The sequence below is a fragment of the Buteo buteo genome, chromosome 17, assembly GCF_964188355.1.
Source record: "Buteo buteo chromosome 17, bButBut1.hap1.1, whole genome shotgun sequence".
Taxonomy (NCBI): domain Eukaryota; kingdom Metazoa; phylum Chordata; class Aves; order Accipitriformes; family Accipitridae; genus Buteo; species Buteo buteo.
Window position 1 is genome coordinate 17,071,914 of NC_134187.1, and position 20,663 is coordinate 17,092,576.

At 40.5% G+C, this 20,663-nt stretch overlaps 1 long non-coding RNA gene across 1 annotated transcript in view; it reads left to right on the forward strand.

Annotated features, from left to right (window-relative positions):
* The window catches only part of LOC142040859 (uncharacterized), a 58,170-nt gene extending 37,903 nt beyond the window's left edge, over positions 1-20,267 (forward strand). The window contains exons 2-3 of the long non-coding RNA XR_012653312.1: positions 3,693-3,772; positions 19,197-20,267. This is a non-coding gene — a long non-coding RNA (uncharacterized LOC142040859). The remainder of the gene's footprint in view (positions 1-3,692; positions 3,773-19,196) is intronic.
* The last annotated feature ends 396 nt before the right edge of the window (positions 20,268-20,663 follow it).

Below are 20,663 nucleotides of genomic sequence, written 5' to 3' on the forward strand. Positions count from 1 at the left end.
GTCCCAGCAACATTATGATGAATATAGCAATTTGTTTTCTTGGCACAGTTTCTGTGTGATACAGTAGCAATCCACCATCCCAAATGGATAATAAAAAAATGTAGGAACTGATGTATTGAATGAAGGCAGAGGTCCATCTGGTTCATTAGTCTTTCCTTGAAAGTGGCTGACACAAGATGCTTGGGAAGCAGTGGACGAGCAAGGAAAGCATGTGGTGACTCTTCCCCAGTTCACCACCCATCCTTCAGTGATCTGCAACTAACTGACTTGCTGAGAGGTCACATCTTTCTGTTTCACAGCACTTGAAGTGTTTTTCTCCCATGGATCTAATTGCTTCCTGGACAAGTATAAAATTTTACTATCTATAACATCCTCTGGAAGTGTTCCACAGTTTTTTCCTTTGGAGGCTTGCTTAATTTCCATTTCTTAACCTTACTAGCCTTATTTTCTTAATTGTAAGCCTGATGTTTTTATTACTTTCTGAGTAGTGAGTTGATAAATCAAAAAGTTATGGTGTGGAATTTAAGGAAGGTAAAGAGCAAATAAGCAAATAAATATTAGAAAAGGTGTAAACACCCATGATGCTGAAAAATTTTGTGCAGTAATAAGAAAAGACATGAAGGGAGGAAACTGAGGAGAACTCTGTTTTGACTGTGAAGGAAAACATTTTCCAACAGTGCAATGTATTCCTGTCTGAAATATCTAGTAAGAGATTGGTTGTGTCTAAAAATCGACTGGACCAGAACCCTTAGGAAAGGGTGGGTAAGGATACTTCTGCATTGGCATTAAATAGCCACTAGATGAGTTGCCTCTCTGCAGTGAGTTCCTTTATGTTCTTCCATATGTGGGAACCAAACTGTATATCTCATGTTTGTGTCACTGCTCTTTGTGCTTTGGCATCTGACCTAGTTTGGATTTTGCTCCATCAGTTCCAGATCAGGGTTATAAATGGATCATACAATGTTTTTATCTAATCATCATTACATGTTAGAGGAGAAAGTTGTAAATCCATTTATTTGCTCATCCATTTTATCTCCCAGTATCTAATAAAGATACAGCTAGTTTAGGAAATAGTAGGAGTACAATTCTCTGGTCAATAGCTGCAGAGCATTAGCTCAATCTGCTCCAAGTGCCTCTCATCACAGGCAGGCAATTGTCCTTTCTTGTGTCCCCTGGTCCTTCCAGCCCCTGGACACACACATGGCAGTGGTAGGGAAGTAACTTCTGTAGAGCTTCCTGTGCTGTAGGATTTTGCATCTCCTCCATGCTGTCTAAGAACACACAGCCAAATGTGAGAGAAAATAGTCAGGCTTTGCATCTGTGTGGATTTACTGCTCATTAAAACATCAGCATTTCTGGAGCTCAGATGCCCAGACTGGAAATCTAAATAAGTTGGTAAAAATAAACAGCGCAGACAGAAGTCAGTGCATTAGGTTTAATCCCGACGATAGCATGGTCTGGCCTCATTTAACACTGGGAACTGGCAGAGGTAGCAGATAAGGAGAGAGTGGTGACAGATGCCAGTTGGCACCAGCTGAGGAAGCTTGGGTTTATAGCCCACACTGTGAGTTAATAATGGCTACAAAAGAGGACACACAGACCAAATTGTATGCACTGGTGAAAAAGCTTCTTAAAAGTCAGTCTCGACAAATGAAAGCTGGGGTTTTGTATGCTCCAATGTAATGACTGTGCTGAACAGAATACATGTGCCACTGTGGAGGTAATGGCCAAAAACTTTTTTTAAGGTTCTTTTAAACTGTCTCTTCTTTTAAAAAATCGCATAAAATAGAGCTGAAAAAAAAAAAGAAAGAAAGAAAAATGAACTTACTGAATGACTGTGGCTTACGGGTGCAACTTTTCAGTCCTTCATTATAAAAAGGAGTGGTAACTGGACAGAAAAGTAGGTTGAGATTCATCAGCCACAGACTCTTTTTTAAATTACTTAACTTCTTGTTCATCACTTTATATTTGCTCTGAGAAGTGGTGTGCTTACCAATAAGTGGCTGAGAGAAATTAAATGTCAACATACATCTACTGGTTTGGGTTTTTTTCCTGGTTTATCAGAGTAAATGGGGAAAATTTCAAAGTTTTCATTACTTACCTTGCAGAGGATAGGGGGCCCTGTGGGGCAGTCTGCTTTGCTGCTGTTGCTGTGCAGCTGTGCCTCTTACCCTCTGCAGTGGGTTGGCTGGTGGGCAGAAGTCTTATGGAGTTTACTTGGAAATAAATGCTTGAAAGTGAGATGTGGGGCCCAGTTAGCATGTGGAACTAACTGCGACAAGATATTACTAAAAGGAATACATTAGTAGGATTTTCGTGGATACAAAAGCTTATATAGAAATGATTTGGGGTGAGATGCTAAGCAAATTGTTTGATCTTCTTATGATGGTTCAAAATGAGGATAATTATACTTACCCTATTGAGTAACTAATTAGAGATCTAAACATAGAAAGCACAGTATGTCTCCAATATGATTATCCTCAGCTCAAGGAAGAGAGCACAGCAGAGAAATAACAGGAAAGGGAAGCAAAGGGAATGTCAGCCCTCACTCTGGTGCTGGAGTGGCAGAAATGCCTCCATGGCATTTAGATGAGGACTCTGATGAGGAGTGCATCAGGCACCTTCACAGCTCTCTTTCTCCTTCACCAGCATGGACTCGTGTATCAGTGGTTGTTCAGGTGTCAGTCAACTAACTAGAAAAGGCATCTTCTTCATTTTGACTACTTGCTAACTCCAGGATAAGTTGAACAACTTCATCTTTTGATCTGCTGCTCTTCAATGGACAGCACATGCTGCTGTAAAGACAGTTTATCACTGACATCAGATATAAGATGGGAGGGGGATATTTGATACTAGTGGTAAGTTCAAGGACTATGTGGGGAGAAAGCTGAAGTTCATGGTTTGGTTTTTGAATAGCCTTCAGAATATAATACAGTATCAATACAGTAGAGAGTCTGTGTTAAATGAATATGTAGCTACTGCCTACACAGGGCACTGATCAGGTATCCAACGGGGACAATCAGTGCCCTTCAGATACTGAAGACTGAATATAGCCCAGTGAGACCTCATAGTAGAGCTCAAATAGAAAAGCATGGATCAAAAGAAAGCCAAACCTTTTGCAAATGGCAGGCTTAAACACAATACCCTCCATGTTACTGTTTGTTTCATGGCTCCAGGTTGAAACAGATTTAATCAAAGTTTTTATTATTTCTCCATGCAGACTGCAGCATACTAATCTCAAAAATTCTGAAAAGGAGAGTAGATTCATATCCTCCTGGTTTGGCTCTGACTGGCCTAATCTTTTAATACCCTCTCTGACATATTACATTTAGGTGAGAAAGACTGAAGGTAAGGCTGTGGGAGGCATTACAGTACAACTATGCTGGTAGACCGTGTCAGTAGAGTGCTTGTGATAAGTACCTGGCTTACGCAGATAAAATTCTTTTTATTAGCATGGCAGAATTTCAGCTCTCCTCATAATTTTAGTGAGATAAGTGATTTGGGCGTTTCTGTATTATATAACTGGATCTAGACCCAAGTCGTTAGTCAATACAAATTTGGCTGCTGCAATTCATATTGTCACTTTGGTCTGGCAAAGTTCTGACAATAATATAGGGCTTGGCTTAAGTAAACTAGGCTCCATCCCACCAACTCCTAGCTGTTAACACTATTTCTTTCCACTGCCTCTGCAGTTGTCTCCAGAAAAGGAAACAAACCTCTGTGAAAGGAGATTGTCTGCATCTCTGCTCACTCCTCAGAAGGACACCTTGAGGTCAGTTCCCGAATGTTTCATGCTCTTTGTCAGAATACACGGAGAAGGATCCTAACATTAAACCATTGCTTGAATTGTTTTTTGATTCCAGGGTAAAAATCACCATACAATGTATTATGAGAAATAAATACAGTATTTTGGACAGATTTTTCCAAGTGGTGGAAAAATCCTCAGACTGCTAAATGCAAGACTGACCTATTTTCTTTTCTGCTTTCTTAAAATTCCATTAGTTTCTTTTGTTTCAATAAGGTGGACAGGAGATTTGTTTTCAGAGGTTTCTTGGTAGCTAAAATGCCTCACTTTTTATTCTATGTTTTATTAAAGGTATGCAATAATCCCCCTACAATGCGCTGCCTGTCATGTTCAATTGCTTAATTAAGTTGCTGTGGTGAACTCATTAGGACTATAACAGTTTAAATCTATTATCCATAGCCAGCCCAGCATTAGCAATAAAATGTTAGTATCTTATTTGGGAGTCTGGATGCTACCGTTCTGCTAGAGGGCAGAAGTAGTAAACTGACCATGTAGTTGAAAATGTTGGCTGCTTTTTACAGCCCAGAGTCAGTCTTCTCTCAATGTCCACATATGTATGTCCTTGCTTAACTGTTTAACAGTAAACTGATTAAAAATAAACTAAGAAATAGTAAAATGTTCAGCAGTAAACTGCATAATGTGGTGAATAACAGAACATTGGTGAATTACAAGTAGTGCACCCATATGATTGCAAAACAAGGCACAATTTGAAATGAAAATGGATGTCCACACAAATCACATTTGCTAAATATTGTTCCGAGCTTGCTTATGGCTGTATGGCTTTGTTTGGGATTGTGGCTAAGTTTGAAATGAGCAAAGAAAGAACAAAAGAGGGTCACATCATAAAAAAATCTTTGTAGGTACTTCATTAATGAGATTGTTAGTACCAGAACAAGAATGATGCAGGTCAAGTGCTTTTAAAAGCTCAAGGAAACAAAGCCTGAGCATTGAAACTAATAATTCAGTTTACCTGTGGGAGAGGTGTCCAAACCTAGAAAAAACACAAGTTTACTCTCTTCCATGGTGGTCACATCAGACTCTCTGCCCACTGTGGTCATAGCACAGGGGATTCTCTTAACAAGCTGGAGCTGTTGTTTGGTAGCGAGAGGGGCCTCAGGATCAGAAAGAGAATATTCAGCATTTGGGTGGACTTTACATATATTTAAGATCCTTACTAAAATTAGGACAAACAACAGCCTGTATAGGTAGACCTTCTCATTAATAAATCAGCTCTAACAAGTTAGTTAAATGACATATAATGTTCTGAACAGCTTTTTGTGTTTCTCGCTTTACCACAAAACTTCTTGTGCTTGATATAAGGATTTTCACTGCTACAATATTTATTTGATTACATTAGAGTCTCTTTGAATTGAGAGGGTATGAATACCAAGTATAACAAAATATTTCCTGAATATTCTGAGAAAGCATAAAACAGATCTGCAGCTTTCCATATTGTCTAATAAGCTGCTGCTTTTGTCTCTGTACTGGTCTATATTCTACTTTTCTTGCTTCAGTTCATGAGTGTAATCATTTGAAGAAAAAAATCAAGTTGTTGTAAATGACAAGGCCATGTAGTTTTTCAAGTATGAAATCAGTGACCTTGTTCTATAGTGTACACCACTTCCTAGTCAACAATTTCCACTCTTGTGAAGGACTGTAGAGAAAAAGAAGCTACATAATTGGGAATAAGTCTTATTTCAAAAACTAAGAAAAAATGCATTAGGTAGATAATCCATATGTGATTGTAGAGGTATTTTAAAGGGTAGATTACATTTAGCAGAGTCTCTGAGACAAACGCCATTTGTTTCAGTAGAGCTGTGCAAGGGATGACTGTGACTGGTAGCTTCTAGGCAGGACTGGGTCTGCCTTAATAAATGGCTATGCTGAGCAGAGGGGAGAAAAACCCCTCTACATTACATGCAAATGACACTGATGCTAGAAACGTTCTGACTATAAACAATTTTTTAACACTGAGAGCATTGAAAGGTTGCAGTTACTTGCTCATTTCTGTCAATTTTAACATAGAATCATAGAATCATAGAATCATTTAGGCTGGAAGAGACCTTCAAGATCATTGAGTCCAACCATCAACCATGCCCACTAAACCATGTTCTGAAGTGCCTTGTCTATGCACTTTTTGAATACCTCCAGGGATGGTGACTCAACCACTTCTCTGGCCAGCCTGTTCCAATACCTGACAACCCTTTCAGTAAAGAATTTTTCCTAATATCCAACCTAAACCTCCCCTACCGCAACTTGAGGCCATTTCCTCTCTCCCTATCTCCAGCCACCTGACAGAAGAGACCAGCACCCACCTCACTACAACCTCCTTTCAGGTAGTTGTAGAGAGCGATAAGGTCTCCCCTCAGCCTCCTTTTCTCTGGACTAAACAATCCCAGCTCCCTCAGCTGCTCCTCATAACACTTGTGCTCCAGGCCCCTCACCAACTTGATTGCCCTTCTCTGAACACGCTCCAGCAACTCAATGTCTTTCCTGTAGTGAGGGGCCCAAAACTGAAACTGGACACAGTACTCGAGATGCAGCCTCACCAGTGCCAAATACAGGGAAACAATCACCTCCCTGCACCTGCTGGCCACACTATTTCTGATACAGGCTAGGATGCCATTGGCCTTCTTGGCCACCTGAGCACAGTGCTGGCTCATATTCAGCTGGCTGTCAACCAGCACCCCCAGGTCTTTTTCTGCTGGGCAGCTTTCCAGCCACTCTTCCCCAAGCTTGTAGCATTGCATGGGGTTGTTGTGACCCAAGTGCAGGTCCCGGCACTTGGTCTTGTTGGACCTCATACAGTTATCCTCGGCCCATCGATCCAGCCTGTCCAGATCTCTCTGTAGAGCCTTCTACCCTCCAGCAGACCAACACTCCTGCCCAATTTGGTGACATCTGCAAACTTGCTGAGGGGGCACTCGATAACATCAAGACAGGATATTTGTGCTCTAGTTTAGACAACAGCTAATGTCAGGCAGCCCTGTAGCATTTTATGCAGGAGGTCATACTACAATGATAAAATGGTTCTCACCAGCCTTGTGAACAAAGAATATATACATCTGTAAATGACAGATGCTAGAGGTGCATAGGAAGAATGGAGCCGGCTCTCCGTAGACATCCAGAACTAAGGGAACTGCTTTCCCTGTATTCTCCCTGCAAATGGAAGCCGTCTGAAGGATCTTCAGGTTCAATGCATTATATATCAGGCACTGGCTATCATTGACCTTATCACTTAATCAACAAGGAACCTATATACAACATTTCTCTCCAAACTTCAGGCATAAAATACTGAGTTGGATGAATTTGAGTAGAGGTGGGGTAGAGAAAATACCCATCCTTATTACTCAGTTTGACGATTTAACTCCACTACAGAATTTAAATTATTTAAGCAGCTATATGTTAAACTAAATTTTTAATTAGTCACCTTGAAGACTATATAAAGTAGTTGCTCATAAGCTTTAGAGAGAGGAGAAAGATTATGTCCACAAAGTGCAATGAAGGTTTGTAAGAAGCTTCCCAACCTCTCTCTGACTCGGCTCGTTCATCTAACTTGGAAAGCAGCATTAGTATGCCACTTCTGTGGTTATGACTGGCAAATTGCAGGCAAATTCCACTTCCTTGTTCAGATCTGCTCATTGCCAGTGATTGAACTGGCTGAGAAATGGTATGCACTTCAGAGCTGGTACATGGCTGAAGGGAACTGGTGAAGCCTGGCAAAAGCTGGGAGCATGGGTTTGTTCAGCAACACGAGCCTGCAGTGAGCTCATTTAGAGCTAGCTTTAATATCCCTGTGCAGCAGAAAGACTTGATGGAATGGAAATTAAGAATGCAAACCTAACTTTTATAGGAAAAGATCTGCATCATCTGGTGGGCAGAGTGCAAAGAAGCATCCTGCATTTTAATATTGACAAATAATTTAAGAGAATGAAAGGTCATACTTGTACAGAAGGGAACAGCAGCCTTGAAAATGCTAACCTTTTAAGTGCCTGCAAAGCAGCAGTTACAGTGAGTAACAGTTGAACATCCTCTTCTGTAAGGAGGTTGTGACTCAAAGTGTTCAGACACCAAATATATCAATAGATGCATGAACTGGCATTACGTTTGCTAGGCCATGACTGGAATAATGGGCTAAATACTTCTTCACATCACAAGTGTCTCACATTATGTGTCTAAGAAATGAAAAGCTCTGATCAGTTCCACTGCTTGCAAGTATTTGCCCTAACTATCCATGTACCTCAGGTTCTCCATCAGTTAAAGACTAGTAAGACAGCTGTCTATATCAAGAATTGCTTTCTTCATGTACTTGACATGAAAGAAATGTGGGAATACAAGTGCTGAATATTTGATTTGATAAGGTGCATTATGTTTTCCCCTCCAAATGCAAAGTAGGTTTCCTCTGTACTCTCTATATTTTTATTTTGTAATTGAACTCATGTTCATTTTTACAAGATTGCTTTGCTCTTCAAGTATATTATCCATGGATGATCTGCAAATTGCATTGGTTATGATCTCAACCAAGTAAACTAGTATCTGAAATGATAGTTATGTGTCTGTGTTAATCATTTATGTCACAATACACAAAGGAGCTGCTATAAAAAATTCATTTTAGGCTCTGAGCAACAGAAATGCATAAAGAATGTTGATGGAGAATTGCAGGGGTGTGATACGGAAGGGAAATTTTACATCATATTAGAAAACCTATCAAAAGACTTTTGATGCCTTGTGGATTGAATTTTTGGAAACAAGTCAGTGGTTCACAGAGCATTATTAAATCAATCAGTTAATGCATATATATCTTTCATAATGGATGATGGCTTTGCTCATACAACATAAGTGTACGTTGTGTAGGTGACTTGTCTACACAGGACAGGGATTTGTGCTTGTTACTCCCTTCCAGCCATTGGATTTCACTGTCTAGCCCATTGCCATTGCTGGTGCAACCAGCTGTGACTCATACAAAATCTGCCTCCTACCAGCTCCCTGCCAGTGATCCTTCTCAGGTGAGCATATTGCATCCACCTTTCAGTGTCTGCACAGGCTACCATTATATATCAATAGGTGATTTCAAGGACTCACATTCATCTATCTTTCCAAGAATCTAACTTCTTTTTCAAATCTCTGGCTGTAGTGGCCTAATGAGTAGCTGATAGAGTCCAGCAATACTGCCCAAATTTGAAGATTCCTGTTTGAAATCGCTAAGAAATGCCCATAAAATCAGAAATACCAACGTAAATTCTGTAAAATGATAAAGAAATAACTTTGTTCTCATGGAACACGCAAGTAAAAAACTACACTGAAGTACTAATGTAACCTATATAACTCATCAGTGTTAGAGGACTTCTCTGTATCACTGGAAGATAGAGCTAAATTTTTACAATTAACTGGAAAAAGCTAACATGAACGGTTGGATGATCAGTATTAAATAGCATTTGCCTTCTGTATCTATTATTATATTGCTATCCCCTGGACATCTGTGATGATTCAAGCATATGACATCTAAACAGCTTGTTTTATAATTGTACCAGAAATAAAGAGCTTGTGTTAATATATACTTCTAAAAGAGTTTTCACACAAACAGAAACACACAAACAATGAGTTTTCCTTATTTAGGAGACTAAAGTAGAAGCTTTATTTATATAGATGAATAGTTGCATTGAATATGGAAAGATTACTTATCTGCATTTAACTAAACCCTAATCCTGCAAACACAGTGCTTAAGTGTGAATTAAGATGCCTGCTGACCAAGTTGCAGTGTAGCATTGCAGTATTGATAGCGAAGTTACAATATTAATCACATTTATGTAACAACTGTTGCCTAAGTACCTCCAAGCACTTTACGAATGTTAACTAACGAGGAGCCTGCCCATGCTCTTTTTGAAGTCAATGGCAGCATTCCAGTTGTCCTCAAAGGGAGCAGGCACAGGCTCTGAGCTTCATAATGACGTAAAAGTAGGTTAAGGATCTCTGTGTTCACTGAAGAAGGAAGGGATAGCAGAGCTGAGGAACAGAATCCAAAAGGCTTTTCTCTAACTGTAGGGCTGCTTTTCTCTGGAAGAAAAAGCAATATAATTTACTGGTGAGACCACAAAATGAACCATAAAGAAGGAGCTGCTCACAAAGGCTTAAACTATTGTTGCCTCAGAATGTGACCTTTTTCTTATTCCAAAAACAACAACTGGAGACAAAGCTGGGCTTCCCAGGATGTTCCTCTCCAGGGGCTGCAATGGCCCTACAAATAGCTGCTCCTTGGAAAGGCATTTTTCTTTCTTTCTCAGGCTTTCTCTACAGAAGTATATGACATTTCTAGAAGTCTAGTTACTTTGCCTCTAAGTTTTCTGTGTCCATAACTGACATGTTTTCAAATCAATGCTCTTGGCTTCTTGAGCCATGGTAAGTAATCTTATGAGGAACAGAAGTCAATACGTATTTGCATTTTCACTCTTAAGCACTTTCCTGGTAGCCGTCCTCAGCACCGATTCCCATTTCAATCAAGTGCTCTGGCATCTTGTCTTCATTCAAATTCTCACAGGCAGCCGGTGGTGCCTCTTTTGTATCATGTACCTCCATACAGAGGTCCACATGGAGGCACGAGGGTCATGACTCTGTCAGAAGCTGTAGGCTTAACTGTCCCTTGTGCAAAGATAAATAGCATTTAGTTAAATAGCGCCATTTCTACAGTAACTGGAACACAGCCATACAGAGGACATTATCAGAGCCAATAAATAAAAGTGGGGGCTTTCACAGCTGATTTCAATGTTGCTTCAAAACAAAAAAGCCCCAACAACATATCTGAAAAGAAGGAACCAGAAGATAGCCTGTAGTAATTTTCCTTTAGTCTGCCTATATTTTAGAAGATTTAATTAATTTTTTGTGAATGATGCCACCAGGGAGTCTATGGCCTGTTTCCAGGCAGCTATCCATAAAACACCCACGTGACATAGGAAATACATGTGAAGGCACTGGAAGGTCCTGTGATGCCATGTGTGTCACATTGTCCATGTGGTTCAGTGAGACTGCTGTAGCAGGTAGGACCAATATAGATTAGATTATCTGGACTTTACAGAAGACATCCTCACAGAAACTTGTTCCTGCTTAGCAGTGCTGTGGAAGGAAGCAATGCTCGTAAGGATTAAGCACCATATTATGGATCATCTGCACAAGGGCATTTAAATGGGCATTTTTTGTGGGTACAGACAGGACCATCTTCCTGCCTTACGAGTCACATAATTCCTTTTCTTTTAATATGCTCTAAATGGCATCAGCTTTAGAGATGTAAAAGTGTTACTTATCTCTGCAATATGAACCCCCCTCAATTTCTGGCCACATTTGCTGCCTGCCTCCCAGTTTGCATTCTGCTCACCATCCATCTTCGTTGAATTTTTCCCCCACACCAACGCGAGATTAGAACACCACAGGAAATTAAACACAGTGCACATAAATCATGTTTATTGTTGCCTTGGATACAGAAAGATAACAAGAATCAATAAGAAAGGCACGATGACTCACAGTTTTATTAGTATACTCAGTTTTTCATGAGCTGAGTCTTCATAAAGAAAATGGTTTAATTGGACCACTGAGATCTTGAAGAATTAATGTATTCCTGGCTATTTATCTTCTGAAACCTCAGTTTCTGATTTTCCATAGTACTTACAATCATGAGGGAAAGAACTTTACTTCTCTTAGAGAACCTGACAAATTTCTAAAAGCTAGAGAGGTTTGTGAAGGCAGAATTCATCTTAGCTGTGGTACCTGAAGCAGAGAGGTGGTGCTCAGATCTCTGAGCAGCCTTAACTGGGGAGGAAGTAGACTGCCAAAACAACAAACAGAACTGGTGGTTCAGATGACTGAAGTGTTGTCCTTCTGTCTTCTACCCTCAAAAAGCATAAAACCCCCATTGTTCACAGAACTACCTATTTCTCTCCGCCTAATTACAGGATCAATGGATAAGGAGAACCTTATTTTGACCATTCCTCATGATTATTGGGTCTTTTATCACAATCTTTGATAACTTCATTTCTGTGAAAGAATAATTGTCTTTTTTAAATTTGTTGCTACTATTTTTCTGGAAAATGTTATTCAAATACAGTTTAACCTATGCATGTCAGAATATGGACTCCATACAATTATCCCTAATAAAATCAGATACAAACATGTTTCCTTGCTTACAGCATAGTCCTTAACCATGGTTTTCTTCTGGCAGGAAATGGGAGGATTTGTTTCCTTGACTGCTTCAGACACTTCATTTGCATCATTTTGAGTTGTTCAGACTGTACCTGGCTTTTATCCCCCTCCCAGAAGTAATCCTTTGCTCTCCCCAATGTTGTACAATAGCAGGTGTTTCTCTCTGGAGCACATAATGATACAAAGGCAAAGGCCAATCTCTAGCCTTGCTGTAAGAGACATCATTTCTCTTTCAGCTTTTCAAAAGACCATCCCACAGACATTCAACAGTTATGGCTTAGGTTATGGCTAAACTCTTTTCTCATGGGCTAACAACTGTCACAAACTATGGAAGCAAAATCTCCCCAAATAAGAGAATATTCCACTAACATGCCCAATAGCCTAAGGAGCAGATATTTCCTTCCTTGCTCGTTTGGGCAAATGGGCCCATGTTTCCACGCAACTTGTTACCAGGGAGCTTTATATATCATTCCCACCTGAGTATTAGCTCTGTCTTCCAACACAGCCAATAATGAGCTCCCTACCATGGATTTCCCAGTTCGGTGACTGGCAAATTGTGCTGCAAACGCCTACCGTACCACCCTGGCAGTTGATTTACCATGACCGAACTTACATGCTAACAGAAGCAGTCAACAGTGATGGGTGCGAGTGCTTGGGTCGTGCTGTCAGTATGCCTTTCCACAGGGTTGGTCTGTCACTGCATTTCTCTGCTTATTTCTGGGAAAATGGCTTTTATCATCCAAACTTCCTGATTGTCTCTTTACTGCCTCACTCATTGCCTTAACCCACTGACCACTGCAGGCTGGCTAGTATTAAGGACTGATAATCAACAAGATAAAGATGCTCTAGGTATACTTTTTCCAGAAGCGACTCCTTTGCTACTTTCTTCTGTTCACTGTAGTAGCTGCAGGGGCAAATACATTTGCGTCTGGGGGACAAAATGAGGGCTCTTAATCCATAACCGATCACCATAACAAAGGTTAATGACTAAAAGCTACTAAATCAAACAAGTTTTAAAAAGAATATTTACTTTTCTCTGTAAAAAAACAGTAGTCATTTCCTAGCACCTGTGTGCCATGCTAGGACATAAAATTATACAGCTATTACTTTTCACTGAAATTTGTTATTTTCTGAACTTAGAAAACAGTAGTCTGTTTTGAAATCATAATGGAGGTTCCCACTAGTTCTGCTGAAGAATCTAATTTTCATGACAACCAAGCTCATGAGCAATACAAAGAAGTAACATTGAAACAGGATCACTCAGTAGCCATAGTCTTAACTCACAGCTAGAGGCTTCCTTGTTCAATCCGTGGTTTATTTGTCTTTTTACCTGACATGAAGGGGAACTTACTATGCGGATCAAGAAACATACCTGCTAGATGCCTGTGGGTATTTTATTAAGGTGGGGAAAGGCAGTGCAGTGCTAATTTAGCAGCCATGAAGAGCTCAGCTTTTTGGGTCAAACATCAGCACAACTGCTCACGTTGGAGCACTTCCAGCAAACATCATAACAGTGGCCAAAAATACATGTTTCTTCGGAAAGTCAGAATTTCTTCAGAACCTCAAAATGAAGCCTCGGAGCTTCAATTGTCACAAAGGTGCAAGGCTCTACCGATCATGGGAGAAAACAGATTGCAAATGTGAGGTTTTGCAGCTGAGGCTTCCACCTGCCTGGTGGTGCTCCCCGAACTGGAGTTCAGCTCTCCCCAATGAAAGGTGACGGTGACAAGGCTGCTGATAAGTCACGATCCAAGGCAGCACTGGAAAGCAAGGATGAGCTGTGTTTTGTAAGACACTGAATGGACATTGGAAGTGGGATGGCTCACAGTACTTACTCTGCACAATGCAAATGTCATTGGAAATGCAGAAGGCCCCAAACCAGACATGAGGAGCACATTGGCAGCTTCTGGAAAGCCTGCTGCCTGTGCTAAAACCGGTCCAAGCTATCAGTGAGTATTTGTCAACTGAAGCTGCAACATCATTCAATGTCTGTCTCAATGTCTATCTCAATAGGGCTTCTCAGTAGACATTTGATCGCAAAAGATGATGATATCCCAGCAGTATGCAAGTTTAAAACAAATTTATGTACAGAACAACTTTTGACTCAACATGAATGCTACAAGCTGCCAACTTCATATGCTCGTTAAAGCTATTACGCTGGACCTGCTCCACAAACATAATCTTGTTTTCTAATAAGCTCAAGAAAAAAAGTTGTACAGCTTCATCTTCAATATGTTCAAAGATGAGATTCAGCAGCTGGTCTGTTAGGAGAAAACATGCAGGAAAACAGCAGTCAGTGAGTGAATACAAACATAAGAACTTGGAGGTGTTAACTTTTAGTATATAGCAAAGAGCTTTGGAGATTTTGACCGATACTTCACACAACAGAATGCTAAAGTGCCCTGTAGTGTTGGGCTGAAAATAAAGTGGCCAAACTGGTGGCTAGTGTCTTGACATTCTGGGGAGAAATGTTGCATAGGACAGAGTGTTTTCCATTGCTGTAACAAACCTATAAACAAACTATGTTATTTGCTATAATAAACCTCTTTTGCTTGAAATGGTTCATCTTTAATTGCACTCAGGGAGAAAATCTTAATAAAATCACAACTGACTTATAGTTCTTTCAGTATTTTTCAAGTACAAATTCTTGAATATTTTGGCCAATTCTTTCTAGCAACTTTTCTTATTTTTCCACAACAAAGTTTAGTGACTGCAGCTAAAAGCAATTTATTACTAGATTAATTACTGACTTGCAGTGCATTTTATTCAGAACAATTTGTCATAACTATACCAACAGCCTAAGAAGGGGCCACCTAGCTGCATGGCAAAAACTGTCTACCACACAACATGCGCTCTTGCTTAATAAATACTAGAATAAAATCATTATAGTATTGGAGTTATATTGGAAGATCTTAATAGCCGAAGATGTTGAAAAACATCTAAATTGCATGAGTCATGCACTGGAATCTGTTAAGCTTAGGACTTACCTGCCTAGTGGCATGGAGTCGGTCACTGGCTGGTGACAGGTTGTGATTTATGTCAGGTAGCACTGGGAACTCATGGCTTGTTTTTCAATCACATTTTATATTTGATTTTTAGCTGTACTTAGAAAGCAAAATTAATAAACTATTCCAAATGCAAGTGCAACATTTTCTTCTTAAGAATAGCAGAGCTCAGCAGTAGATTCCTCTGGCTGTCTGACAGTGGTTTGAAAATTACTTAAAATGGATTGAATGGCTGAAATGACTCGAAATGTACAGCATTTATTTAATGCCAGCAAAGGAAATGTACAGCTTTAAGTTAATTTGATCTCCATTCCTTCTGCTAAGAATCCATGAACATTGCCAATGGAAAAGAAAAAAACCCCTTAATGCAGGGCAGGACAAGTGGACACTGAATTCTGGGCTGTCAATCCAATCCAGCATGCTGTGTAGCTAAATCAAAATAATGCAGAAATGTATCAATGGAATAATTAAGGAAAACATCTTAAACACACATAGCAAAGCGATGGCAAATGCAATTCACTGCAGTGAAATTGTTGCACTTAGAGCAAATTAGTTATACTGATTACTTTAGGGCACTGGCAACAAGTGAAGAAAATAACACATGAATGACTTAAAATACTGGAAACAGCAGCAATGTCAGGTGCTCCCTAAGGGCAGCTCCCAGTGCAGGACCATCAGTGAGAATGGAATTTTAAAGTAATTTTTTAGTTAAAGAAGCACGTGAAAGGAAGTGTGCTGTTCAAATTAAAGCACACAGTGGGTATCAAGGTACCCAAGCTGGTTTTTACTGACAGTAAAACAAACTAGCGAGCTTCTGAAAAAACCTTCCAATGGGAGTTATAAGGGCAAACAATGTAACAGTGCTTATAAATTGATTTGATCAATTTATAAAAGGAAATATGGTGGTTGTCAAATAAAGCCAGAGACTGGCTTTGCTGAGGCGATACTTGCTGCTCCAGCGTTCCTCTTATGCTTTCTTCAAATCTCCCATCTCAAAGCAGATGCAGTTCTAATATGAACCGATGTTGAGCCCAGCCTGCTCAATGACACAGTCAACATAACTCGTCCCTTTCTGGAATTTGACAACCATAAAAAAGCAATAAAGTGAGGAAATACATATCAATTCAAGCTTTCTGCCTTGTGTTTACAGTGTCCCGCCTTAGCAAGCCCTTCTAGGCAGTACAGTGCTTGCCCCTTGTCCTACACAGCCACTCCCCAGTTCCTTTAATGGGGTTTTTGTTACAAAGTGAGTCAATGGGCTTAGTAAATCAGCATAAACCATTACACACATGTATTAGCAGATTTGTTTCATGCTGAGTGCCCAAATTTATGCTCACTTACATTTTCTTCGCACTACAAGACTGACTCCAACAATATTTGTAAAAGTGCTATGCACTTGCTGTGTAAGAACTGTACACATGCAATTAGTAGTAATTACTGTTGCTTATCTCTAAAGAAAAATCAGCATTTAACTCTGAACTCGTCAGTAATCCTGTGTTCAATCTAGAGACTTACTTCAGAACACTGAAAAGAAGAGAAAAACTAAAAATAAGGACAACGGTTTTATGGTAGTGTCAAAAGTGCATAATTAGATCATATGTTAAATTAAGAAGTCTCAAGCTTAAAATCTGTGGGAAACAAGGGTGTAGTCACATAGTAAAAACATGTGCTGGATGAATCAGGATGATGTAGGTACTTGGTTCCCCTCTGCCATACATTTGCTAGTTGCTCTCTCAGCCATATCTTGGGAAGGTACCACGGCCGCTCCATGAACAGCTCACTCAGGATAGTGCCTCTCTTCCTGGGACGCTGCAAGAGCTACACAAATAAATAGAATGTGTGTTCGATTTTGTTATGTTTAAAATCTTGCTTATGGGCAAAAAAGAAGGATTCCTTATAAGTATAAGTAATGGCAAGAATTTATTGTTAGTATAATGCAAATCTTCACAGTTTAATTCAGGAATCATCATTAGTCTAGATCTAATTATTACAGAAAAACAAAGAATAATAATGCAGATAGGATATTTATATATGGAAAAAGTTATACAGTAACAGCAATCTTCCTTCTACTTAGGGTCAATATGTATGTTTACTAACACACATTTACACCTTTGTCTTTCTTAATTGGTCTGTAGGTCCAGGTAACATCCAAATTTACTATATATGGTCCCATTTACATATATTAGATACCATTTCTTTGTTTTCTTTGTTAGTCCCAAAACCAGCTTTGTCCAGCTCCAGGTCTGCAGGTTCTTTTAACTGACTGTTACGGAGCTGTTTATGGCTGTGGGGTCTCCAGTGCCAGCCTGTGCCCCATCTTTTACCCCTGCACGCCTCTATGCCGCATCTCGTGTCTCCACTTCTCGATGCCTCTGCCACCGTACCAGCCCTGTATTGCTCTACAGGACATCGTGGTATCAGAGTTGTAAACATCTCTTTCTACCCAGAACAACTGCTTGTTACTGTTGTCTATATGAAACTGGTGGCCTGCCACACAAAGAAAAAGTAAAACACATTAGATTAGATACAGACACCTGGTCACTGACAAAAATTGCTGCCACAGCTAATTGAAGTAAAACAAAGCTTCAGGCAGGTCAAGAAAAGTTCAGGCAGAGTCTGAGGCCTTGCAGACTCGGGACAAAGCTGATGGCTGGTTACTGGCCATAGCAATGCTGTGTTGCAGGGCTGCACGGTCACAACTCTGCCTGACAGCACTCCAGCAGCTCTGCAAGCGCTGCCGTGGCTGGGGCTCCTTGAGCACACACTGGTACCTGTGTGCCCGGCCCGTCTTGGGTGTGGGCTCCTGCTCATGCTTCTGTCTGGATCACCCGAGAAGCAGCCTTCTGTACTCCTATATTTGTTCTGTGGCGTAAGGGCAGCCTGACTTGGGGAGCTCAGATTTCACTCCTACACCTGCTTCAGCTGCTGTCCCCACTTTATCGTGCTCGTTTGCACTGGGGTTGCAGCAGAACCACAAGCTGTTGGAATTTAAGCCAGTCCATCCTTCACTTGCCATCCCCAAATCTCCTGCTCTTCTGCCTTTTGGACAAACTTTCCCATTCCACTGCTTTACTAAGGCAGTATTGTACAACTCTGCATTTGGTCTTCAGCCTCTCATTCCTGTGGGCTGCCCCAGACTGCCAGCCTGAGTCATACGTGTTCCTGACATACAGCTGATGGCTAGGAAGAGTGCAGTCAAATCCTGGTCAGGTCCCGGCAGGGACACAACAGGCCTCATGACTTCAGCCGATATATTAAGCACATTGCAGCAATGCCATTTTCAGGGAGGTTGAACATAGCAATCCGAGGAGAGCAGCAGACATATGGCACTAACTTCCTGAAAGGCAATGGTCTGAACCGTGCCTGGACATGTTGTGGCTTCAAGTCTTTGCTTCGTAGAGCCTAGTAAAGTGCTTATTGCCTTCAGCACAGAACTTTCTGCAATCCTATCTTTTTTCACAAGTCACTTTTTCAGAGGAGAAAAAAGGGAGGAGAGTAGAAGGGCATGCCTTGAAGTGCTACCGCAACACAAGCGTGGCCAGGTGTCCCAACACACGATCTGGAGTAACTTCCATAACAAACGGTTCCCCCAGGTGCCAGAAGAATTCTCGGGAGGCCTGGTGCACTGGGAGAAATCCTTCTGTGCTCTGAATAAGACCCTCAAACAGCAAGTGCTGATTTTGTTACTGTTTGAGGAAAATTTATGTACAACGGGGAGGAGATTTCTGGATAGACGGCTACAGGGAGCCTTGCTGTTAGAAAGGATCCTGTCCTCCTCACAGATTGACTGGGTTTGATCTATGGAAGAAACCAAGTAATGGGTTTATGCCTGCTGCTTGCATGGATGACTGCCAACAGGAGGTGTTTTTATATACATAAACTGAGCAACTGTATCATTTTGAATTGCCATAGTGTGTGTGGGGGGGTTATATTATGTAATAAAACACATCTCAACAATTGCCACACAAAGGTTAAACTATTTTTAAATATGCAATTATGTGTATAAATATTCAAATAGCAAAAAAAAAGGCTGTTTTTGTTGTGTTTGCAGACAAGTACACTCAACTGACGTGTAAAATAACTTTCAGAGGCTGCTGACAGCTTGTGCTGCATTAGTTGGTTTGACTGCTGCCTCCACACAGGTGTGGTATAGTGATCTGCAAAGGACACAATCTAACCCAGTATTTTTCCCCTAAAAGAAACTGCCTTGGATACTCGTTGACCAGTTTCTTCACAGTGAGACATCATTGATGGATCTGCTGTTCCAGAACCCCTGAGAATGGCAGAGCAGCTTCTCCAACACTGTCTCAGTGACCCAACCCGAAGTCATGTAACAGCACCAACGCTGCAGAACTGTTAAGTCAACCTACTCCTTAAACTTCTTTCTCCTGGCTTAATTTATACTAATGATATCTGTTTTCATAGAGGGTTGTCCCCTAAGCAAAGAAGGTTTGTGGTGTGTGGGAAATGCTGCAGCCTGTACTTCACTAATAATAATAAAAATCATCATCATCTGCATAAGCACAGTGCTTGTGAATTAGTCTAAGGAAAAGTTTTAGCAAAGTTAAGTTGTCATTTAGCCTTTCAATTGTGAGGCTGCTTTAGTGGGTGACATTTGTTAATGTTAAAAGTCACCAGAGGTCTGTACTGCTGGTCTGTTTTAGGTGGAAGCTGTCCCAGGCAGTGCGGCAGCCAATGCTTTTTGGCAAGGGTTCCTTTGAGCATTCACAGTTGTAGAGCTATATCATGGGAGATCCTGGTGATAAACTGCATAGCACTCACTTCTCCCTCTGCTGTGGCAGATAAGCTGTCCTTGTGGGAAAGCTGGTTGGCAGGTATCATTCAAAAAGTAGTTACTTCCAATCAGCACTCTTCCAGATCCAGATATAAAGTAATAATTGACAATATTTAAGGGAGAAAGCATTTCAGGCAATGGATTTGGTCAATTAATAGCACAATTTTTGTCCAAGCTCTTGTAGTTCAGAATATTTCTCATTTTACTTACACATTATGTGCTCATAAGGCTATTAAAAAACCTTGCATGGCCTGAAGAGAATGCTCAGGCCATGCTGGCCTTGGAGATTTCCTCTCTTCCCCATTCAGGGATCTCTAAGACATTTATATCACTAGCGGGTTCCCCAGGCTCTGAGAAAGTCAAACAGGCCCAAGGCTGATTTAGCCACATTAATGCTGAGAGGCAAATCACTTTCCATTGGAAGTCAGTAAGCTTGTAAAAGTGATTTAAACAAAGCAACAAATAAAAAACACCTCCTCACAATATGGTCTGTTGTCATCTTGATATGTTTCAGAAACCTCTGAGGACTGCTGAGCTCAAAGGTGAAATGACACAAAATTAAATCTGCAGTATGCGATCCTGTAATGTAGAAGTAATTAATTCTCACATTGAAAATCCCTGTCTTGCTATCTGAAAAAGAATACTGAAGGGACTGTTTTTTCCCATTGCAGACACTGTAAAAGCACAGGAGCACGAGCACTGGTCACCATAGTGTGAGGCCAGGAGAAAATGCACCTCTATACCCAAATTAAGAGGCAAAAAATCGCAAAAGTTGTTGCAGGCATGTGGGAATTGCAAATCCTGGCAGACTTCTTGAAAGAGAAATACTTTGGTGGAGGTAGACCAGAAACGCTTTGAGCATTGGTTCAGT